The sequence below is a fragment of the Miscanthus floridulus genome, chromosome 1, assembly GCF_019320115.1.
Source record: "Miscanthus floridulus cultivar M001 chromosome 1, ASM1932011v1, whole genome shotgun sequence".
In the NCBI taxonomy this organism is placed as follows: Eukaryota; Viridiplantae; Streptophyta; class Magnoliopsida; order Poales; family Poaceae; genus Miscanthus; species Miscanthus floridulus.
Window position 1 is genome coordinate 15058096 of NC_089580.1, and position 25096 is coordinate 15083191.

The window sequence follows — 25096 nt, forward strand, 5'->3', positions numbered from 1 at the left end:
AACATGTTGCTTCCTTTACATAATTAGTGGTTCACACGGATTTTAAGTAAAAAAAAATACTTGTTGCTCTATGAACAAAGATGCTGGACAGCGATAGAAAGAAAACTCACGAATGTGTTATGGAATAGTTAAAATTTACAAATATTACAGATGTATAATTGAGTGGTGGAACAGTAAGCCATATATTTTTAGGAGTCTTCAAAAAATGCTAGAAAAAAATAAGGGAGACTATTGGACTATAGTTCACAAGCTGAATTACTTCCTAGGGTCATCTGAAGGAGAATTTGGGATGGGATTACAGGTCATCAGTCCAAGCGCCGAGAACCACAGCCGGGAGCCGACGCTGCTGGATTCGCGCTAACGCCTCCTAGTCCTAGGCAGGGCAGCTGCTAGCTCGCAGCTCCAGCTGGGCTCCTATCAGGGCCATACTTGTCAAGCAAACCCTCAGATATCTGCAACAATCAAGAGTATCAGGGCCATATTTGCCACAGGGAGAAAAACAAGGCATAAATCACAAGGTATAATTCAGAGATTCAGAACCAAGTCATTTTCTTGAATTAATAACCAAATAGGATGTTGTCATGTTATTTAGAAACCATGGAGATAAACGGATATCTCAATAAAGATGCCATCCATAAATCTTGAGGGATACACATGAAAACAACCAAACAACCAAACTATGGTGGTATTTCGTCACATGACAGTGAATTCAATGGACTGAAAAAGGGACTCTCACTGAATCCTTTTGCGGCCACCAAATTGACGTGGCAAACAAGAATAGTGACAAGTGAGTACAAAATTTCACAAAAGCTGAAGAGCATTCAGGATACTCGACCCCTGCAATCTGCTCTCTCACTACCTCTTCCAATTGAATAGGATCTAGAAGAAATGAAGGAACATCTGGAAGAAATGAAGGAACAATAATATTAGTCACTTACTATCAATGCAGAAAGTGACTAACAAGTAAATATTTATAGTTTTACCGTACATTGTGATTGGAGGTGGCCTAGCACTCAATGACACAGAGTTTATACTAGTTCAGATAACGTGCCATACGTCCAGTTTGAGTCGGTCGGTGACTTTATTCCTGAGCCTAGGTGCTCGAAGTTTGTAGTGGGGTTATAAACGAGAATGAGAAAGATGGGGGTACAAGAGGTCCGGTCGGCTCCGGTCGGAAGGGCCAAGAGCGACAGGAGATCTGCTATGATCTAAGTGTTCAAGCGTGTGCTTGAGGTTCGAACCTGACGGTTCTGTGGTTGTGTACTAGAGAGCTTGATCGATCTGAATTAACTGACTTTTTTTGGGAGAGAGCGCATCCCCTTTTATAGATGAAGGGGATAGCCTTACAAGTGAGAGGGAGAGAGTACGTATGTTTCTAAACCTTGTTGCCCATGCCGGCAGGTATAGGATGATGGTAAGCGCCCACAACACTGTTGGATGTCAGATGCACATGGGAGGTTCTGTCGTCCTTGTTTGGGTATGGCAGATGTTGGCACCTGTATATACTGTTGATGCCCAGAGACATATGAGTAGTTTCACCATATGCACTCGGTACGGCAAATCCCAGCGCCCACAACACTATCGATGCCCAGAGGCATGTGGGGGAAGCCTTACCGTATGGGGGTTTTAATGGCGCCCACAATACTGTAGGGGAAAATGTAGGCGCCTACAACACTATTTGTGTCAGGGCGGTTATAGAGTACTATTCCTGCAGGTGTACAGGGTATGGTCCCTAGTATCCTGGTTTGACTTGTGCGCCTTGCCCTGCTTTCTCCGTCCGTTGCCTGATCCTTTCCGAGCGGGCGTCCCCGGTCAGTTAGTCCCAGTCGACTTTGGTCGCGCTAGTCGCAGAAGGACAGCGAGCAGGGTTTTTGCGTACCCCGGTTGGAGACGCGGGGTCAGAGTCAGAAGCGATGCTTTGGCTAGGCCTTTCGATCAGAGAGGCCATCCGGCGGTGACTGGAGACCGAAGTGAGCGCTCCGGTCGGAGAGGTGGACCGGAGTCGGAAAGCGGGCGCTGCTCCTCCTCTGGCCTGTTGTTTTAGATACTTGGACCAGCCCATGAGTTGCGTGCTATCTGCTTGGGCCGAGCATTCGAGGAAGCCGGTCCGCGAGGGACTCCGGGTTTATGAACCCTATAGGAGTCCCCGAGTCCTCGGGCGATTCAGGCAGAATCGCCTGGGGGATTTTTGCCTCGACGGCGGGTGCGCGCGAGCGCACCCGCGGGCGTAGCCCCCGAGCCCCGGGTGGTTTCGGGCAGAACCGTCTAGGAGGTTTCGTGTTGCTAGCGGGGGAGGTTTTTGTTTTGTTTAGCGGGTACGCGTGAGCGCACCTGTGGGTGTAGCCCCTGGGCCCCCGAGCGATTCGGGCAAAATCGTCTGGGGGTGTTTGTCAGCGGGCGTGTGTGCGTGCTTTTTAGTCGAAAATGGAGTCGTCAACCAAGGCGTCGTTACGCAGCCGTGGCGTTTAGTTGTTTAGGGATCGGGTGAGACGAAGCTTATGGATCCTGGCGTCGATGCGCGCCGTGGGATCGGGCGAGTCGGAGTCGTGGATCCTGGCCTTGGTGCGGCCCGCGCAACTAAGGCAGTTAGTTTAGTTAGTTTGGGATCGGGTGAGCCAGAGCTTGTAGATCCTGATGGGGCGAGTTCGGGGTCGCAGACCTAGGTGTTTTGGAGCGCAGTCGGAGCGTAGCCGGATGGGGCGAGTTCGGGGTCGTAGACCTAGGTTTTTGGAGCGCAGTCGGAGCGTAGTCGGATAGGGCGAGTTTAGGGTCACAGACCTAGGTGTTTGGAGCATAGTCGGAGCGTAGCCGGATGGGGCGAGTTTGGGGTCGTAGACCTAGGCGTTTTTGTGTCTTGAGCCCCCGAGCCCTGTTAGGCCTTAGTGGGGGTCGGTGTGAGTTTGTGTGCATTACCCCGTCCTCGGTTTCTCACAACCAGAGGGGCTGAGTTTTGTCGCTTGTCTCGATCGCTCGGTCTCGAGTGACATGCTCGGTGAGTTCGCTAACGGGTATGATCGAGTGGAATCCAGGTCCATCGTTCATGATGGGGTCGGCATAGCCCTTTTGTGACATTCCACTGCTCCTTTACATGTAACCTGGCTGAAAGCATCTAGGCCCCTAGTTGGGTTTCGGTGATTAATGATAATATGTGATTACTGTGACTAACGTGTGTTTTACAGATGCAATTAAGTTAGGTCACGGTAATGGCAATTGATTGGGCAATCATGGTTGTCATGCTTCTATGATGGAAATTGTTTCGGTTTTCAAAGGATGAATGACAAGGTTAAGGATGGACTAGTTCTAAGTGTCGTTTGGAGTTGAAGAGACACTTAGAGTAGTTTAGGACTTTGTTTTTCCTTTGGACATACTATTAAGGGGGGTATGGACGGGTAGCTTGACCTAGGTGAGTCTAGTGAGTTAGGTGTGGTGCACACTTGTCAAATCTAGCACTAGGTAGCTCCTAAAAAGCCCTTATATCAATTGGAGCAAACTTTATTCACGTATGATTGAGAGTTGTAGTGAATAGAGGGTCAAATGCTGACCGATGCTGGTTCCGGTGTGACCGAACGCTGCCGCAGTGTTCGGTCAGTTCATTTGATCAAGGTGAAATCGTTTGGCGTGACTGAACGCTGAGAGGTGAGTGACCGGACGTAGGGTGTCAGTGTCCGGTCGACTCCAGTAAGGTTCCAGAGAGGGAAAATCGTGACCAGACGCGTCCGGTCACAACTAAAACACTGGGTTTCGGGGAGAACTGACCAGAGCATCCGATCAACATGACCGGAGCGTCCGGTCACCCCGCAGAGGCACATAACGGTTTGTTTTGAACATGGGTGTATAAATACTTCCTCCATTCATGTGAGGGGGTACTTTTGCTCATTCCAACAGCTGAGAAACACCCTTGAGAGTGCCAAGAAGAGCAAGGTCCTAGTGAGGTGGTTGAGATTTAAGAATCCAAAAGAGAGCCCTCATTAGTGAAAGCAAGAGTAGCAAAGTGTGCATCCACCCTTCTCATTAGGCTTGTCATAGTCAAGTGAGAGTTTGTGCTTGTTACTTTTGGTGATCGCCATCACCTAGATGGCTTGGTGGTGATTGGGAGCTTGGTAATCATCCGGCGGAGCTTGTGGATGACCCAACTCAAGTTGTGAGTGGTTGTGGGTGATTCACCGCGACGGAGTGTCAAAGAATCAACCCGTAGAGAGCACTTGATCCTTGTGCGGATCAAGGGAGAGCTACACCCTTGCACGGGTGCTCCAACGAGGACTAGTGGGGAGTGGCGACTCTTCGATACCTCGGTAAAACATCATCGCGTTCCTCCTTCTCTCTTTACTTTGAGCATTTACTTTGAGCAATTCAATTCTTATCCTTACATTCATAGAATTGCCATGCTAGAGTAGGATTGTAACTTAGGTTGTAAGACTTTTTGTGTGGTAGAACATTAGAAACACTTTCTAAGCATAAGGGGTGAAGTTGGGCTAACCGTAGGGTTTAATTATTGCAAAGAAATTTAGAATTAGCCCAATTCACCCTCCCTCTTGGGCATCTTGATCATTTCAATTGGTATCGGAGCCTCATGCTCATGTATTTAGACTTAACCGTCTAGAGAAAGATGTCTCACAGGGATGGTCCTCCTCCTATCTTTGAGGAGTATGATTTTCCATATTGGAAAATCCGCATGGAGACGTATTTAGAAGCTCTAAATGTTAGAATACTTAAAGCCGCCTCACAAGGCTTCCCAAAACCTTGGGATGCCACACACCTACAAGACGATGAGGTGAATTATGAGAAATAGAATGCAAAGGCTCGAAACGCCATCTTTTGATGTCTTTGCAAAAATGTGTTCAACCGGGTGAGGAACCACAAAGACACCCATGCACTATGGTGGGATATTTATACGCTCCATGAGGGAACAAAGAGCGAGCATGAGGAACGCTATCATCTTGTCATGAAAAAGCTAAATTCGTTTGACATGCTTCCTAAAGAGAGTGCTAATGAAATATACTCACGCTTGAATGTTCTTGTAGAGGAAGTCAATGGGCTTGGACTTGCTCAAATGCAACCATCCGACGTTGTAAGAAAGATTTTGAGTGCCATCCCCATTGACAAATATGGGCATATTGTGACCGTGCTTCATCAAGGTGATCTTTCCACCGCTACACCGACACAAATCTTGGGAAAGATCAATGCTCATGAGATGTACATGCACATCACACCACAAGATGGCTCATCCTCTACTAAGAAGAAAGACATGGACTTAACATTCAAAGCTAGCCAAGAGAAGGGCAAACAAGGCTTGAGTATGAGAGCTCAAGTGATGATGAAATTGATGATGCAAGTCTTGCTCTCATGGTAAGAAGAACCGCCAAGATGCTAAAGAAGCTTAACAAGAGTGGCATCAAGTTTGATGGCAAGAAAAAGAAGTTCTTCACTAGCTCTAGAAGGAAGCCAATCTCAAAAATGGATTGCTACAATTATGGAGAACTTGGTCATCTAGCACACCAATGCACAAAGCCCAAAAAAGACAAGCATAAGAACAAGTACAAGGGCAAAAAAGATGACTCAAGTAATGAAGAAGATGAGAAGAAGAAAAACAAGTCATACCAGAAGAAGGATGGCAAGAAGAAGGACTTCCACAAGAAAAAAAAGAATGGTAAGGCATACATCGTCGGTGATTAGCTCATGGACATTGATCCATCAAGTTGCTCATTCGATGATGATAGTGATAATGAGAAGGTGGCCGCCAATGTGATTGACTCTTCATCATCTTCACCGACACCACCGCCATCATCCTCTACACACCTATGCCTTATGGCCAAAGGTGAACGCAAGGTATCAAATGATGATGATAGTAGTGGTGATGATCATGCTAACAATGATGATAGTGATGATGATGAATATGAAACACCTTCATATGATGATCTTGTTAAATTGCTAAATCAATATACTATGATCATTAGAAAGACTAGAGCTAAAAATGACAAGCTAGAAGCTAAGAATGATTCTCTTTTAGCTAAATGTGATGTGGCCGAAAAGGCTAGTGTTGAGCTTAGAGAAGCAAATGATGTTATGTCATCCAAACTCAAAGAGCTCAAATATTCTAAGAAAGAGCTTAAAGATAAACATGATAAACTTGAAATGATACACAATGAGCTCATCACTAGACATAGTATGCTAAAAGATGAATATACCAATCTTAAGATTAATCATGATAATCTTGTCATTGCTCAAGAATTTTTATCCAATAAGCCACATGATGCTACTAACAATGTTGTTAAGATTGATATAGCTACATCATGTGATGATTTGATCATTAAGAGCATTGAGTAAAGTTCTGGTAGCAAGGGCAAGCAAGTGGTTGAGACCGATAATTATGATGAGTATGTCAAGCTCAAGAATGACAATGAAAAGCTAAAGAAAGATCTTAAAGAGCTCAAAACCACCAACACTATAGTGCTAGAAACTCTTGATCATGATGGTAACTTGATTCTTGAGAATGAGAAGCTCAAAGAAGAGAACAAGAAACTCAAGGAAGAGAAAAAACAATGATGCACTCAAGAAAGAGAACAAGAAGCTCAAGTTGGAGAAAGAGCATCTTAAGATTGGATTGAGCAAATTCATAAGAGGCAATCATCTTCAAAGTGAGCTACTAATGAACACCATCATGAAGATGGATAGAAGTGGTATTAGGTACTTGGCAAACCAAGAGAAGAAGGCTCAAGCTCAACAACAACACAAGTCAAAGCTAAAGCCAAAGAGATGTTTTTAGTGTGGACAAGAAGGCCACTTTGCCCATGAGTGCCAAACTCCACCACCACAACCCTTGTCCAAGCATGCTAGATCTTTTGCTTTCAATACTCACTACATGCTTAGAAAGGATTCTAGTGGAAAGATGAAAGTCATGTTCTTAGGACCTTTCAACAAGAATAGGCCTAAGAAAATTTGGGTAGCAAAGTCACTTGTTGAGAAGGTGAAGGGCCCTCAACAAGTTTGGGTTCCTAAAGCTTGATCTCTTGTGTGTAGGTGAATTAAAAGACCGGTGGAAGTCATTGGGTAATTAATAGTGGTTGCACATAATATATGACCGGTGATCCTCGTATGTTCACCTCACTAGATAAATAAGTAGATGGACAAAAAAGAATCACATTTGGAGATAATTCAAAGGGCAAGGTTAAAGGATTGGGCAAAGTGACAATATCAAATGATCATTTAATCTCAAATGTGCTATATGTTGCTTCATTAAGCTTCAACTTTCTATCCATTGGATAATTGTGTGATCTTGGCTTTCAATGCCTATTTACCGAGAAGAAAGTTGTTGTATCTAAGAAGGATGATGATCAAGTGATATTCAAAGGATTTAGATACAACAACCTATATTTAGTGGATTTCACCTCTGAAGATGCTAACTTGAAGACATGTCTAGTCACCAAAACAACACTTGGGTGACTATGGCATATAAGACTTGCTCATGTTGGGATGAGCTCACTCAAGAAGCTAATGAAAAATGATTCGGTGAGAGGGTTGAAGGATGTGAAGTTTGAGAAGGACAAGCTTTGTAGTGCATGTCAAGACGGCAAGCAAGTTGCAAATACTCATCCAACAAAAGCTTTCATGTCAACCACAAGAGTGCTAGAACTCCTTCACATGGACTTATTTGGACCTACAACATACAAGAGTTTGGGAGGAAATCTTTATTATCTTGTGATTGTTGATGACTATTCAAGATACACATGGGTATTCTTCCTTCATGACAAAACCGAAGTTGCATCATGCTTCAAGAAGTTTGCCAAGAGAGCACAAAATGAGTTTGAAGTGAAGCTCAAGAAGATTATAAGCGACAATGGGAAAGAATTTAACAACACAAATATTGAAACCTATTGTGATGAAGTTGGGATCAAGCATGAGGTCTCCGCAATATATACTCCTCAACAAAATGGTGTAGTTGAGAGAAAGAATCGGACATTGATCACTCTTGCAAGAACAATGCTTGATGATTACAACACTCCCGAAGCTCTATGGGCGGAAGCTATCAACATCGCTTACTATGCATCCAACCGCCTATTCCTTCAAAAGTTTCTTGGCAAGACACCTTATGAGTTGCTCAATGGAAAGAAGCCAGACGTCTCCTTCTTTAGGGTGTTTGGTTGCAAATGCTACATCTACAAAAAGCGGCAACACCTAGGGAAGTTTTAAAGACGTTGTGATATGATATTGATTTTCTTGTTGGTTACTCATCAAAGTCCAAAGCATATAAAGTATTTAATCATACCACCGGCTTGGTTGAAGAAACATATGATGTGGAATTTGATGAATCTAATGGCTCCCAAGGAGCACATGGGAATCTTGATGATGTAGGTGATGAACCATTGATGGAGGCTATGAAGAACATTCCAGTTGGAGATAACAAGCCTAATGATGATGAAGATGATGTACAAGTGATCAATCCTCCTTCTTCATCAAGTGTGCAACAAGATGGTAAAAATATGGAAGAGTAGAAAATAAAGACACTTATATCTCCTATGAGAAAATGGTGACACAAGCACATAATGTTGATGCTCCACAACCCCCCTCAAGTGATTGATAGAAGAAATTCACCTCTACTACAAGCTCATCCATAAGATCTCATCATAGGGAGTCCATCAAAGGAAGTAATGACTCGCTCTCAAAAGCTTGCTTCGTTTATTGAACATCACTCTTTTGTCTCTTGCTTTGAGCCTACTAAGGTAGAAGAAGCTCTTTAAGATCCGGATTGTATAAATGCCATGCATGAAGAGTTGAACAACTTCACCCGTAATGAAGTTTGGACTCTTGAAGAGCGACCGCAAGGCGCAAGAGTCATTGGAACAAAGTGGGTGTTCTGCAACAAGCAAGATGATCAAGGCATTGTTGTGAGGAACAAGGCAAGGCTAGTTGCAAAGGGGGTTCTCTCAAGTTGAAGGTTTGGATTTTAGAGAGACCTTTGCACCGGTTGCAAGACTAGAAGCCATTCGTATCCTCCTTACATATGCATCACATCATGAAATGAAACTATATCAAATGGATGTGAAAAGTGCATTTTTAAATAGCTTTATTAATGAACTAGTCTATGTTGATCAACCACCCGGGTTTGAAGACCCTAGATATCCTAATCATGTTTATAGGTTGTCCAAGGCGTTATATGGGCTTAAGCAAGCCCCAAGAGCTTGGTATAAGCGCCTTCGGGACTTCCTCATTTAGAAGGGCTCCACCATTGGGAAGGTCGACACCACACTATTCACCAAGAAGCTTGATGGACATATCTTCATTTGTCAAGTGTATGTTGATGATATTATCTTTGTATCATCAAATGAAGATTCTTACAAAGAGTTTGGTGAATTGATGTCAAAAGAGTTTGAGATGTCAATGATTGGAGAGCTTACATTCTTGCTTGGGTTTCAAGTCAAAAAATGAGAGAAGAGATTTTCATCTCTCAAGAGAAATATACAAATGATCTTCTCAAGAGATTTAAAATGGATGAATGTAAGCCAATCAAGACACCAATGCCATCTAATAGACATCTCGACCTAGATGAGGGTGGTAACACGGTTGATCAAACTCTCTATCGCTCTATGATTGATAGCTTGTTATACTTAACTGCATCTAGGCCTAACATCATGTTTAGTGTGTGTATGTGTGCTAGATTTCAAGCTAATCCTAAGAAAACTCATCTGATTGCCGTTAAAAGAATTTTTAGGTATCTTAAGCACACACACCAAGAATTGGCCTTTGGTATCCCAAAGGAGCTATATTTGAATTAGTTGGCTATTCCAATTCGGATTATGCCGGTTGCAAAGTTGATAGAAAAAGCACATCCGGAGGGTGCCATTTGCTTGATAGATTACTTGTGTCTTGGTCCTCCAAGAAACAAAATAGTGTGGCTTTGTCCACCGCCAAAGTGGAATACATTGCCATAGGTGCTTGTTGTGCACAAATACTTTACATGAAACAAACTTTGCTAGACTATGGTGTAGTTCTAGAAAAAGTACCTCTTTTGTGCGACAATGAAAGTACGGTAAAACTTGCAAATAATCTGATTTAACACTCTCGCACCAAGCACATAGATATCTGCCATCACTTTTTTATAGATCATGTTGCTAAGAATGATATATCATTAGAAGGTGTAAGGACCGAGAATCAATTGGTGAATATCTTCACTAAACCGCTAGATGAGGCAACATTTTGTAGATTGCAGAATGAGCTCAATGTTCTTGATTTTAGCAACTTTACTAGAAAATGAGCTTATGTTGTCCCTTGCATTCCATTGTAATATACAACATATTTAATTTTTGGTAATGCATATAGGGCTTGTCTAACATGGTTAAGATAACCGCCGAAAAGCGAGTGAAGAAGCTTAACCTTGGATCAAACTTGACAAGTAACTAGATTTACTTTCAAGTATTGCATTGCATATGCATGAATATTGTTTTGCTGTTTCCCTTTAATTGCCCTCTTATTGCCTATTTTCTTAAAAAGAATTATAGTCTAAGGCTAAATATTTTGAAAATTTTGAGGATTTGAGAGAGGTCACTCACATCAGTCCCAATTGGTGTTTATTTGGGTCTTATTAAAGTTGGGACTTGATTGAGAACAAACAGCACGAAGGAACTTTGAAGATTTACTGGAAAAGAGTGACCGGACGCTACACCGGACTCTAAAGTCTAGCGTCTAGTCGGTTCACAGAAGGTGAACTTTGCTGCGATGGAGTGACCGGACTCTGCTGTTCAGCGTCCGGTCAGAAGGCATTCCTGTGTCCGGTCGAGCGAAGACAAAGGAGACAGGTTGGACCGGACTCTGGCTGCGTCTGGTCAGTGGTGATCGAATGCGTTCGGTCACGATTTCAGAGGTTTTGGACCTCTCTAGAATCGACCGGACTCTAGGTGGCAGCGTTCGGTCATTGCCACCAGAGCGTCCGATCAGTAGAAATCGTTCGGGTATAGAACTTCTTCTCCGTTTCCTTTTTTGTCATGCTGGGGGCCACCATATAACCACCGTACGTGCCGTGACCCTAATCCCACATCCCACATCGTGTCGACAACACCGCAGCGCTCTAGTCGCCGAGTCCACAACTCGCCGCGCCGCCCTGCTCCCATGCCTTCGCCGCCGCGACCTCGCCCCATGCACCCACGTCCGCGCCGCTGCGCCGCGCTTTCTAGTGCCTGCGCGTCGCTCGTAGCAATCCATGCCGCCACTCGCCCCGTGCGCCTCGCTCCCGAGCCACCGTGCCTAGATTTCTATTCCGCGTCGCCGCCGTTCTCGCTGCTCCCATGCCCTAACACCAGCGCCGCCTCAAGAGCCTCGCCGAAACCCTAGCTTCCATCCACACCAAAGCCAACAGCATTCACTGCCTACATTACATCTTCCCTGCCGCCGATCCACAACGACCAGTGCAACCCTATCCCTAGCTATACAGTGCCGACCCGGTGGTTCTCCATGATCCGTTCCTTATTCTTCGGTTCACCGGTTCATCAGGTAGCAAGCCTTTGTTTCCTATTTTGTATCTATTGCTTGCTTCTTAGGGTTTTGTATCTCTAGATATATTGTAATTATTCATATATCCGATCTATTCTAACATGCAGCGAGTCGATGTTTCAGAGGTCTCATTACCATTTGTTAGTCAACTTAGGGCCAAGCTCGTGAGTATAGATCAAGGCCAAGCCTCGGAAGTGATAGTTGGCAGTTGTTTCTTGTCAGCGCAGTTAATCTTTTCAAATCCATCAGATGGCTCGTGTCAAGAACGTCGGAGGTGGTCCCGGTGATGAGGATCCGAGACCCCCGCCTCGCCTGCCTTCTGAGTCAAAAGGCAAGGCGACGAAGAAGCTTGCAACAAAGAAGCGCAAGTATCTAGTTGCTGATACAACTAGAGCAACCGCAGTTGCAGCTGCCGCAGAGCGTGCAGAGGCAGGAGGTGCTAGGAGTGGTGTAGTCATTGCAAATCAGCTTTCACGAGCTCAGAGGGCCGCTGTCTAGGAGGTTGAGCGTCGTCATGGTGGTCCAGCTAGGACAACCATGGTTGGAGGATGGCGTGTCGCTATTGATGAGAGTTTGCCTTAGGGAGAGTCTCAGCAGGAGCCATAGCCAGTAGAGCAGACTCGGGAGGGAGTGTAGTTTAAGGAGACAGAGCCGGCACCTCAGCCATAGTTACGTCGCTCTAGTCGTACTCATACGTAGGTGACACCGAGGGCAGAGACACAGCGGAGGGGTTCTCGTCCGCCACCTAGACCACAGGGTCCGCCTCCAGTGACTCACTTGGATTTGAGGGCCGTCATGGCCAAGCAGGTGCAACAGCTCAAGTTTGTTCAGTTTGAGGAGTGGTTTCCACCGAGGTGGGATGAACGTGCATCAGAAGGCTTCTACACACTATGGGGGATACACCCCCAGGTACCACAAGATGGTACATGGGCCGCACCATCCAAGGTGGCCCGGCCCGTAAGATCAAGGTGTACACATCAAGATTACAAGTTGTACTAGATATTGTAATAGTACCAAATTGGATACTTTACTTGTAATCTTGTCTCTTCGGAGTATATAAGGAGAGCCAAGGGTCCCCTAGAGGATAGGTTAATCTGTATACATCTCAATACAATACACCAAAGACACAGGACGTAGGGTATTACGTCGATCAGATGGCCCGAACCTGTCTAAATCACTGTCTCTGCGCCTTGTGTCACCATCTTGTTTCTGATTACGCGCACCGTCTACCGATAATCTACCACCACGGGCACCCCCCTCGGTGGACTGCCGACCATATTTTGTCGACAGTGGCGCACCAGGTAGGGGTCCCCCTTTAGGGGTTATGCGCGCTGATCTTCCGGCAAATCAGATGGCAATTTTCTTTGTCAACGTCATTTACGGTGACTCGGCTTCCCGCGCTGGACATCCGTCGTCAAACAAGATCTGCGACAACTCGGCGTCACGAGCTCCATGCATCTGGCCTTAATGCTGCTGCCACGACAGAGCCCAACTTCTAGGGCTCAACAAATTATGCATCTTTCGATGGGACAAGATTCGGCTGCACACACGGCAACTCATGGTAATAATCGAGGGATCTGTATGCATCTTCATGCAAGCCACGGCAAGGAGGTCCACGTGCATCTTCATGCACCGGAGTACAGACATGCAAGCCGATTTTTTACATCAAGATATATGGATGCGAATCAACCACAAGCAAACGGAGGCCTTACATGTACGTTCATGCAAGTTGACCAAGGCATGCTGCCTTTGGCTGCTGTTTGCAAGATGGATTCAATTTTAGATCCCCATGATGATTGTCTCACCGAGGCCCCGTGCTACTGTCTGGAGTGGCAAGGAAGATCCCACACTTCGCCTCACCTCTACTGATCATCCATGAGCCTGGCCTTTGCACAGAACACACGCTCTGACCATGCCCGATTGACTTCAACTACAGCAGCATGTGAGTCGTCTGATTATAACAACTCCGAGCGAGCCAAGCGAGCCACGTCGAGCCAAGCGAGCCATCCGAGCAGCCGCGTCGATCCATCAAGTGAGCCATCCAAGCTGTCTAGCGAGCGACACCGAGCCACAAGCGAGCCACGTCGAGCACGCCGAGCTATCAAGTGAGCTGACTAGCGAGCCATACCAAACGGCTCCGCCGAGCTCCGACCACGTCGACCAAAGACCGCGCCAACCACGTCCCGAGCAGCTCTGCCGAGCTCCGACCACGTCGACCAAAGACCGCACCAACCACGTCCCGAGCAGCTCCGCCGAGCTTCGACCACGTCCCGAGTGGCTCTGCCGAGCTCCGACCACATCGACCACCAGACCACATCGCAATAATGATCGCCGCGAAGAATGACGCTATGATAACCACGACCACCGTCATGATGACAGGTCAGAAAGCTCGAGGACCGGACGACTTCATCACCGCCGACCGGATTTCTATCCAAAGATAAGTACACTTCTAATATTTATATTTAATATAATTTTCATCACGATGTTTCTCCACAACGTCCTCGTCATGGTTATTCTTCAAATAACGTTTGTCCATATATACAATCTTAAATATAACATACAGCTATACTTAATGTAAATCCTCGACTAGTCATGTTGACGCTCGATGTTTCCAGAAAAGGCCCTGTCTCCGGCTCCTCCCTACATGTGCACGAGCGTCTGCCCTCTGCATTATGGGTGGTCGGCAGCAGCTCCTTAGCGATGCTTTGTTCTTCCTACACGTGCATGGGCTCCGCGCCCCGTGTTATGGTTAACGGGCTAGCTAGGGCTGGAGGCTCAGCTATATACTAACTGGTCGGACGATTTATATTAAGTATAAACACAAACTTCACATTAACACTGATGTTTACAAAGCACCAACTGCTTTATCACATCATGCTCATTTGCAAATGACTGCTGAGCGTCATACGCTATTTCTTCACCGCTGATTTTTTTCTCCATAATTTATTATTTTGTACATCATGTACTACCATTCTACATATTTATCTATAGGAATTTTGAGCTATGCTCGAGGACTTCGTCGCTCGCTCCTCGACCTACGCTTGGGGACTGCCTCAATCACTCTCCGACCAAGGCTCGGGGACTTCATCGCTCGCTCCTCGACCTATGCTCGGGGACTGCCTCGATCACTCTTCGACCACGGCTCGGGGACTTCGTCGCTCGCTCCTCGACCCGTGCTCGGGGACTGCCTCGACCACTCTCCGACCACGGCTCTGGGACTTCGTCGCTCGCTCCTCGACCTGTGCTCGGGGACTGCCTCGACCACTCTCCGACCACGGCTCGGGGACTTTGCGTCTCGACTACATGTGACTGGCAACTCGCATATAGTTGGGATATTTTTTCTCACTTAGACCTTGCTACAAGGCTCATACCTCGCCTTCCAGCAAGCTTAGGGACTACATCGGTACGATGCACCTACCGGTGCATCTCGTATCGCCTGCACGACGATTGGATTCTCAACTTAACTAGGAATTCTTTTTAGACCTTGGCACCATGTGCCTACGTCACCTACTACCAGGCTTGGGGACTAAGTGGGCACACTTCACCTTGCGATGAATGTGTTTGTTTTTCGACCTCTACGCCTCTGATGATCAAGGACGCTACGCTTCAAGATGCACTTACATTTCTTTTCAGAAATACAAGTGGGCACACTTCCCAGGACAGAAATCTTTTTCTTTCTTCTTAAGAGCACCATACATTCTTTGGACAATCTACTTCTCCGGTGACAACGGTGGTCGGAGATGTCAAGAACTCAAGCCTCACTGTTCGGAGAAGGTTAAAATGGCGTATCGCATCAGAACACATGGCACTCGGGGACTAGCTATGGGGGATACACCCCCGGGTACCACAAGATGGTACATGGGCCGCACCATCCGAGGTGGCCTGGCCCGTAAGATCAAGGCATGCACATCAAGATTATAAGTTGTACTAGATATTGTAATAGTACCAAATTGGATACTTTACTTATAACCTTGTCTCTTCGGAGTATATAAGGAGAGCCAAGGGTCCCCTAGAGGATAGATTAATCTATATACATCTCAATACAATACACCAAAGACACAGGACGTAGGGTATTACGTCGATCAGACGGCCCAAACTTGTCTAAATCGTTGTCTCTGCACCTTGTGTCACCATCTGATTCCTGATTACGCGCATCGTCTACCGATAATCTACCACCACAGGCACCCCCCTCGGTGGACTGCCGACCATATTTTGTCGACACACACCACTGCTGGAGGATTTTTATCATGCATATCTTAACAGTGGGTCTATATTCAGATCACAGAGGGTGTGCAACATTGAGTCCATTGTAGCAGCAGCTAGAGAGCATATTCGCCCTTACATATCCTACTTGTTAGGGCTGATAGACTTACTCGGACGGACAGGCTTATATGTTCTATCTTGGGTCCGTGAGTTCTATGCTACACTTTGGATTGACCCGCAGCATAGATTTATACATTTAGCTTTTAGAGGCAGAGACTACCGGATGATGAGCTTTAGGGTCAGAGAGATACTCAGGCTTCAGGAGCAGCCCATCTAGCTACATGAGGTGTGCTATGGACAGACAGAGCCTCCCAGACGCCCTCACGGCGATCTTGTGCCCCCTATAGATCTAGTCCGCCATTGCTTCATAGAGCCTTTTGGCGAGGGGTCGAGCAAGACACCCAGAGACCTCACTCCTATAGCTAGAGTGCTTGATGCTATTATGAGGAGGACCCTGCTTCCAAGGATGGGATATCATGAGGGCCTGACTCGCATACAGTTATGACTACTGAACTCTCTGATGTAACATACTATATTTGATATTTGGGATCTCCTACTGTCAAAGATGGAGAATACTATTGCAGAGGGGTTCAGAGGTCACTGATAGTTGTCCTATGCTCACTAGATTACTTTTCTGATACACAGGCCAGTTATAGTGAGGCCACCTAAGATGCTATCAGAGTACAGTGGTGCTACTACAGAGTTCCCTGCATACAACATGACTCAGATGCTCCGCCACAGTGTAGTGAGGACACCTAGCCAGTCGCACCATCGTCTAGAGATGCCAGAGACTGTAGCCCAGTAGGATGAGACCATTAGGGGTATAGCAGCTACAGAGGAGGAGGAGCTTGATGCTTACTAGGAGAGGATGGTCGAGAGCGACCCCAGTGACAGCTCAGATGATGACTACCAGGCTATCCCTCATATGCCTCCACAACGACATGACCATAGGCTGGTAGCTCTAGTTTAGTTCCACCTGCACCACAAACATACCCCGCTCTACTTGCTATCCTTGAGCGGATGAAGTAGGATCAGGCTCGCCTGGCTCAGGAGACCGCTGCTACTTTCGCACAATTCTAGACTAGGCAGGATGAGTTCCAGCGACAGCAGCAGCAACAGACCATGCATTAGCAGTAGCTCCTCATGCAACATCTCTTTGGATTTATGCAGCATGTTGTGATAGCTATTGGGGCTCCACCGCCATAGCCTTCACCCTAGATCGGCCAGTCTGCCATCACTTCTACGACTCCAGCTTTACAGCCCAGTGGGCTTCAGAGTCAAGGATAGCCACTAGCACAGTTTCCTTCTCCTATAGAGCAGGTGTCCCAGTGGTTTGCCTTGCCAGTGCCAGCCCCATAGTTCACACCTTTTCAGACGGGCTTCACACCGACTCAGACTTTCTCGCTGCTAGTGCTAGATACCACAGTTTCTAGGAGCCTTGGTGCTACATTCAGTGAGTTGATAGGGCAGCCTACTCCACCATATCTTCATGTCCCAGGTCCTTCCATAGTTGCACCTATTACCGGGACTACAGAGACACTCCCTTCTTTAGTTGCATCATTAGAGCAGCCTGCTATAGTCATACCTATAGAGTCTCAGGCCGCACCAGTCCCTCATCCGACCCAGACCGCTTCAGCATCGCTTCCAGCTATAGAGGGTCAGATAGCTCAGAGCTCAGGATTAGATGATGATGGCACACAGTTCTAGCTCGCTCCTCGTACCTCAGCGCCCGACTCGTCCGCTACAGCCCTACCGACCGACCCTTAGGTTTTGGTATTTGACGCCAAAGGTGGAGAGGGATCGAGTATGTTAGACTTAGGGGGAGCGACATATCTAGGTGGAGTTTAGCTTATCTATTATATTTGGTTTTTATGTGTGATACACTATTATGCATTCATGCGTTTACTTTCATGCATAGAACTATATTTATGTGATAGTGATATCTACGTGATCGTGATAGCTATGTGATATGTGACATGTGTGCTCTCTACTTTGAATTATTTATACGTCATATCACTTGTGTTATGCTCATTTGCTTTGCTTTCGCGTTTTACTCCGATGCAAATGAGCTTTATTACTTGTACTCATGCTTATTTAATATCTTTTGAGTACATCATGTTGGCTTGGGTCATATAAGCTAGCCTAACTCTTTTATTCTTATTGTCAAAAGCTTATATGTACCAAGCATGTTAAAAACCTCATCTCTTTCACATACTCGAGGTTGTATTGTCATCAATCACAAAAAAGGGGAAGATTGAAAGCATCTAGGCCCCTAGTTGGGTTTCGGTGATTAATGACAATACATGATTACTGTGACTAACGTGTGTTTTGTAGATGCAATTAAGTTAGGTCACGGTAATGGCAATTGATTGGGCAATCATGGTTATCATGCCCCTACGATGGAAATCATTTCGGTTTTCAAAGAATGAACGACAAGGTTAAGGATGGACTAGTTATAAGTGTCGTTTGGAGTTAAAGAGACACTTAGAGTAGTTTAGGACTTTGTTTTTCCTTTGACCGTACTATTAAGGGGGGTATGGACGGGTAGCTTGACCTAGGTGAGTCTAGTGAGTTAGGTGTGGTGCACACTTATCAAATCTAGCACTAGGTAGCTCCTAAAATGCCCTTAGATCAATTGGAGCAAATTTCATTCACATATGATTGAGAGTTGAAAGTGAATGGAGGGTCAAATGCTGACCGGACGCTGGTTCCGGTGTGACCGAACGCTAGCGCAGAGTCCGGTCAGTTCATTTGATCAAGGTGAAATTGTTTGGCGCGATCGGACGCTGAGAGGTGAGTCAGATGCTAGGTGCCAGCGTTCGATCGACTCCAGTAAGGTTCTAGAGAGGAAAAATCATGACCGGACGCATTCGGTCAGTGCTGATCGGACGATGTCTAGCGTCCGGTCACAACTTAAACATAGGGTTTCGGGGAGAACTGACCGGAGCATCCGGTCACCCCATAGAGGCACATAACGGTTCGTTTTGAACACGTGTGTATAAATACTTCCTCCATTCATGTGAGGGGGTACTTTTGCTCATTCCGACAACTGAGAAACACCCTTGAGAGTGCCAAGAAGAGTAAGGTCCTAGTGAGATGATTGAGATTTAAGAATCCAAAAGAGAGCCCTCATTAGTGAAAGCAAGAGTAGCAAAGTGTGCATCCACCCTTCTCATTAGGCTTGTCGTGGTCAAGTGAGAGTTCATGCTTGTTACTCTTGGTGATCGTCATCACCTAGACGCCTTGGTGGTGATTGGGAGCTTGGTGATCATCCGGCGAAGCTTGTGGATGACCCAACTCAAGTTGTGAGCGGTTGTGGGTGATTCATCTCGACGGAGTGTCAAAGAATCAACCCGTAGAGAGCACTTGATCCTTGCGCGGATCAAGGGGAGCTACACCCTTGCGCGGGTGCTCCAACGAGGACTAGTGGAGAGTGGCGACTCTCTGATACCTCGGCAAAACATCACCACGTTCCTCCTTCTCTCTTTACTTTGAGCATTTACTTTGAGCAATTCAATTCTTGTCTTTACATTCATAGAATTGCCATGTTAGAGTAGGATTGGAACTTAGGTTGCAAGACTTTTTGTACGGTAGAACATTAGAAATACTTTCTTGGCACAAGGGGTGAAGTTGGGCTAACCGTAGGGTTTAATTATTGCAAAGAAATTTAGAATTAGCCCAATTCACCCCCTCTTGGACATCTTGATCCTTTCACCGACAGATGCCTGGGTTGTTTCGGAGACCGACCCGGATGGCCTAACGGCCTCCCCTCGATGGAGATTCTGTGGGCTTGGCGAGAGGTTCAGGATCGAACGAGAAGGTTGAGATGACCCTGTTTGCCAGACTGGGCGAGGGCCGCACGGGGCTCATCTGTGTTTTTCTCCCCTAGCTCTGTTGGTTGCTTATGTCGAATGAGGCAACCGCCGCTTCGTGATGCAACACAGAGCATTGTGATGCTTTTCGCTGCACGTGCGATGCTTAGTTCTAGAGCCCTCGAGCGGTTCAGGGCCCGAATCGTCCGGGAGGCACGGGCGCATGGAATGAATGTGTGTATGGATGTATGAAATGATTTATAAAGAAATAGAGGACGTCGGTAGTGTTACCTCGATGACTCGAGTGATGGGGTTTGAAGAGCTCCAGTTGGAAATGTCCGACCGGGACTCGTGCTCATCATTCGTGATGGAGTCGACATAGCCTACATGGGCGCCCCTTTGCTCCCTACCTATCTCTCGGTGTGTTTCCTGAGCCATTCGATCGACTTAGGAAGCTCGACGGTCTCTCCTGGTGGAGATCTCATTTTGGGGGTTTTTTCTAGGTCCCGCCTAGGGATGCGGAGGGCTGCCTGTGTGCGGTGGCGCTTTGGTTCTTATGCCCGACGTGCGGTAGTGGCTGGCGTGCGGTAGTGGTGGGCCATACCCAGGCCACGTCCCGTCTGATCAGGAGCTGTTCCATCGGGCAGGGTACGTCTCATCGGTCAGGGCACGTCTCATCTGCATTAAATGGGAAAGAGAGGTTTTTTCGCTCCGTCGTTTCAACTTTCCCGATGCGTGCCCTCCCCTAACTGTTGTACCCTTTTTCTTAAGTAGGAGAAAGGAGAAGGCTTTCGCTCTGTTCTTTTTGCCTGTTCCTCATCTGCCGCCTCCTTTCCTTTTCCTCCTTGCCAAGAGCGTTCTTGAGAGCCACGATGGTTTCTAGGAAAGAAAAGGGAGAGAGCGAGGGAGAAGAGAAAAACTCACCAATCCTTTTGTGATCCTAGAGCAAAATGTCGGACTGGAGGTCGTCCACTATAAGGGAGTCGGTGTTGAAGGCCTTCGTCGCGAAGGGGTTCCTGCCACCGAAGGAGGTGGTGCACTGGAGGGCTCTCGGGAGGGAGGACTTCTTGCAACCTTGGCCTAACGAGGCGGTGTCCTTTCTCACCTTCCATGAGCGCGGGTGAAAGCTCTAGTTTGGTTTTGGTGAGTTGATTGAAACCCTAAGTGCTAACCTAGTTTATCAAGTGATCATGAGATAGGTAGCATATTCTAAGTGATGAAGCAAATGAAGACCATGACATGATGATGGTGATGCCATGGTGATGATCAAGTGCTTGGACTTGAAAAGAAGAAAGAGAAAAATAAAATGCTCAAGACAAAGGTATAAATGGTAGGAGCTATTTTGTTTCAGTGATCAAGACACTTAGTGAGTGTGATCACATTTAGGATTGATAGACATACTATCAAGAGGGGTGTAACTCATATCGAAATGTGATTATCAAAGTGCCACTAGATGCTCTAACTTATTGCATATGCATTTAGGATCTAGTGGAGTGCTAACACCCTTAAAAATATTTGCGAAAATATGATAACACACATGTGCACAACGTGATACACTTGGTGGTTGGCACATTTGAGCAAGGGTTAGGAACTTCACCGGCGGAGTGTCTGCCTGTAGAGTGCGGATAGTCCGACGATGCCATTGGCGCCCTATATAGAAAAGACGGAGGTCACTGTAAGTGATCGGACGCTGGCCTCGGTTGGACCAGCGCGTCCGGTCAGTAGAAGCTACAAAGACGCTGGCGTCAGTCTCTGACCGGACGCTGGGTCACTTAGTGACCGGACGCTGGAGGGTTGCGTCCGGTCCTGCTGACATGGCAGCGCACAGGGGAGACGCCGAGTGACCGGACGCTGGGTGTGTCCAGTCGGGCATGATCGGACTTGTCCGGTCGTGATTTCTCGCTTCTGAATGCTTACTAGAAACGACCGAACGTTGAGGTCCTGCGTCCGGTCACTTCGCATGCAGCGCGTCCGGTCATCACTTGACCGTTGGGATCGGGCGCTCAGTATTTGAAGAGAGGGGACACGTGGTGTGCATCGCACGACCGGACACTGGGGTCCTGCATCCGGTAGATCTGACTGGAGCGTCCGGTCACCCCGAGTTGTGCCCAGTGAAGGGGTACAATGGCTCTATTTCATAGGGGCTTCTATTTAAGCCCCATGGCCAGCTCTAGCTCACTCTCTTGGCCATTTGCATTGATATAGCAACATTGTGAGCTTAGCCAAAGCCCTCTCACTCATCTCCATCATAGATTCATCATCTTTGTGAGATTGGGAGTGAATCCAAGTGCATTGCTTGAGTGTTTGCATCTAGAGGCACTTGGTGTTCGTGTTTCGCTGCGGGATTCGCTTGTTATTCTTGGTAGTTGCCGCCACCTAGATGGCTTGGAGCAGCGAGGATCATCGAGCGGAGGTTGGTGATTGTCTCCGGCTCTGATCATGGTGATTGTGAGAGGTTCTTGACCTTTTCGCGGTGGAGAGGCAAAATATACTCTAGTGAATTGCTCGTGGCTTGTGTGATCCCCATCTTGTGTTGGTTGTGTGGCACCCTATTGAGGGTTTGTCGTGTGATGCCAATTAGCGCATGAACCTCCAAGTGAGTGAATCGCCACAATGAGGACTAGCTTGCCGGCAAGCAAGTGAACCTCGATAAAAAATCTTTGACTCATCATTTGGCTCCGAGGTGATTGGTCTTCATTGGTATTCATTCTTATGATTTATTGACTCCTTCCTCGACACGACGGTATAACCATCTTGCTCACTCTATTTACATTACCGCAAACTAGTTGTCAAGCTCTTTAGTATAGCTAGTTGTGAGAGCTTGTTAGTTTGGTTAGTGTGGCTCTTTAGTTAGCTTTTGAGAGCGCACTAACTTAGTATAGTGATGTAGCCTTTGTGTGGATAAAAACTATATAAACTAGAATTATGGTAGGTGGCTTGCTTTTTAGTAGGCTAGCGCAACACTTGCTTCGCCTTATAATTGTCTAACCGGTTTGTAAGTGTTGTTGTAGAAATTTTTAATAGGCTATTTACCCCCCCCCCCTCTAGCTATTAGGGCCTTTCAACCGGCCCAGCTTTGCTTCTCCCAACATAAGTACCTCATAACTGCATATAAGTTAACAAGAGAGACATCATTTTCTTTTAACAGGAGAGACATCACTTTATATTCACATGTAGGATCTTATTTTTCGTACATGTAAAGAACATGTTATAATCGCTCTACTCAACTTGGTACATTAATCGCTCATAGAAATGCAGACCGACTAAAAAAAGGGAGAACATAATCATCATAGCGGAGCCAATATGAAGGGTCACTCGGTGGCAAATGAAACTGAACTGTCAACGGTAACCCAGGATCGAAAATTTTCAGTGTGGATTGTACATGGCGGGACAAATTTTCAGTGTGAACCTTTAAAAAAAATCAATGTGAAAATTTTCAGTGTGGATCCAATATAAATTTGTCAGGACAGAAATTGTATTTATCAGTTCTATTTTTTTATTAGCAATGCAGAAACTGAGAAACGATGTCATATCACTGGGCAATGTATACATGCCAATAGTAACCCAGTAGTTTATTAGTTGATGCAGAATGAACATGGCAGCAATAATCTAGTTTGGCCATTTGGGCAAAAGTAGAATGACACAACTATATTATTTGCATAAATCATGCAGAGATAAGCTGCCGCAACCATTCACACACTAAATAAGCTGAAAATGTGATATATATATATAAGCCGGAGAATAACCATCAACAAATAGATACAGACTCTGTATATAGTGATTAAACTACCATCAGCCAGATATGTAATGAACAAAATCAGTGATGAGAAAAGGATACACCTTTCATTTTCAGGCTCTTTAGCACACTACTGGAAAATTCCCTACTTTCAACCACCTTTTGAAGAAGAGATTCACGCTTTCTTTAGCTACAAACACCAAACAGAAGAGATGGAGCAATCACTTAATTTTAAAACAGTTACAGAAATGTTGCAAGTTCCTTCGAAAATTTATCCTCTCCATGTATTATTCAGCAACCCAAACAACAAAGTAGAAGAGCATCTAGTAGAAACCCATACATCTCATTCTGAAAAAGTTTGAGAACTTGCACCTTATTTATGTAGAATTTGGTTGGTCTGCAGCATGATGGCCAACCCCCATAGTTGTATGTGTCCAGAGACTAGCAGTACAGTACTTGGATGCAACTGTCTTGGCCTATCTATGTACTCAGATTATTTCATCATAATGACATGCATATCCTGGAGTAATGGATTCTCATCTCTCAGGGCCCCCATAATAATATTCTAAGTCTGTCCCAGTAGCAGAAATCAGTGCCTCCCAGTGTTCTTCTCGACAAAATTTACCATCCTCAAGCAAAAAATCAGTGCCTCCCAATGTTCTTCTCCATAAGGCAAGCATCTCCACTTAAGTTAGCCAACCCAAATCAGTTGAAGTTAGCCGGCCTGATCTTAAACTTGACAACACAGAGCGTTGCAAAGATGGGCAGCTCAAGCGTCACTCGTCTCATCCATGAGCATCTCCACAATAAGACGCCATCTCCAAACTAAGATGCCGCTCATCTCGTTGGCGATGGGGTACTTATTGTCCTCGGCGAGCACCACGGCCTGCTGGACATATCCCAAATTCTCAGCCACAACAAAGAAAAAAAATTATCATGGGCACTGCAATTTTCTCAATCGTGAATTAGCAGCATATACCTCTGCAACAAACCAACCCTCGCCTCCGCTGCCGCAGCAACAGCGGCTCGTCGCCGCCCATCCCCTCAGGAGCAGCGCGCTGAGAAGGCGAGGGCGCGACTGCGAAGCTCCTCGGTTGCCCTCTAGACTTGGGCGGCGCAGTCCTGCCAGTCGCATCTGACCCCGCTGCAGCCATGACCCTGCGGGGCCTGATCCGGAGCAGCACCTCCACCATGACCTCCCTGGGCACGGGGTCCCCGCCTCATCGAAGGAGAGGGCGCGGCGGAGCCGGTGCTCCCTGCGGCCCCCAGGCCCCCCGGCTAGGTCGCCCGCGCGGCCGTCGCCGAGGTCGACCGCACCATCGCCATCGATCCCCACGACTCCGCCTCGCTCATCCTCAAGGCCCTCGACCTCGACCTCGAGGGCCACCGTCTTCCCCGACGCGCGAGGGCGAGGGCGAGGGCGACGTCGGTAGAAGGCCAAATCCACTGCATGAGGAGTGCGACCGATCAGGCGAAGGCGAAGTGGGATCGTAGGAAGGCAAAATTCATTGCGGTGATTGCGTTGGCTTTCCGTTTTTACCTCCGTTGACCGAGCAAGCATGAGCCATTACATGCCAGTAGGCCGAGGTAGCGCTTGCGGTATCGCATGGAGAGAGAGAGGGGCAGATCTAAAACAAATGTTATATTAAAAAATATCTACGCTTTATTTTTTTAGTTGTATGATAGCAGGAGATTCGCTCGGTGACATAGAACCAGCCGCAGACACGCTTCCAGGACTCCAGATTCTGGCTGCGAAGGAAAATGCGGCCCAGGAAAAATGTGCACGCCACGCCAGGGCCAGGTT

The 25096-nt window shown here is 46.6% G+C and overlaps 1 long non-coding RNA gene across 5 annotated transcripts; it reads right to left on the reverse strand.

Annotated features, from left to right (window-relative positions):
* Window positions 1-87: 87 nt before the first annotated feature.
* Window positions 88-24907, reverse strand: LOC136473807 (uncharacterized). Of its 5 annotated transcripts, none has more exons than XR_010762747.1 (4): window positions 24272-24878; window positions 23665-24181; window positions 23397-23482; window positions 88-452 (listed from the first exon to the last, which is right to left on the reverse strand). It is a non-coding gene; the product is annotated as an uncharacterized lncRNA (long non-coding RNA). The 5 variants fall into 5 exon arrangements; XR_010762748.1 differs by lacking the exon at window positions 88-452 and adding an exon at window positions 22752-22965; XR_010762737.1 differs by lacking the exon at window positions 88-452 and having other exon boundaries at window positions 22976-23482; window positions 24272-24738; window positions 24833-24907.
* Between the last annotated feature and the right edge of the window lie 189 nt (window positions 24908-25096).